We start from the raw sequence: 365 nt of genomic DNA on the forward strand, positions 1-365 counted from the left end.
CATGATGATACTAATGGGGTTAGAAAAGGATTCTAATAGATTTGTAATATGTGACCTTTATACGCATGTGTGTGTAGGTTAGCTTCTTTGACATTTATTTATCCGAAAGGGGGGGCAGCTTCAAAACTGCGCCACATATATTTTCAGGGAGTGAATATGTCCATTTTAAATCAAACTGAAACAACTTGATTTTCCAAATTTCTCTCTTTCTTGTTAATTCGTGTGTAAGGGGTCAGTGAATGGGACGAAAAAAAGGCGAATAAATTATAGTTAAAAGACGAAAAAACTGATAAGCACAATAACAACAGAGAGTAGTATTAAAATGGGAACTAGTAGATAATGCTAATGGGTTAGTCAGGATAAGG

The sequence above is a fragment of the Penaeus monodon genome, chromosome 15 (assembly GCF_015228065.2).
Source record: "Penaeus monodon isolate SGIC_2016 chromosome 15, NSTDA_Pmon_1, whole genome shotgun sequence".
Lineage (NCBI taxonomy): Eukaryota > Metazoa > Arthropoda > Malacostraca > Decapoda > Penaeidae > Penaeus > Penaeus monodon.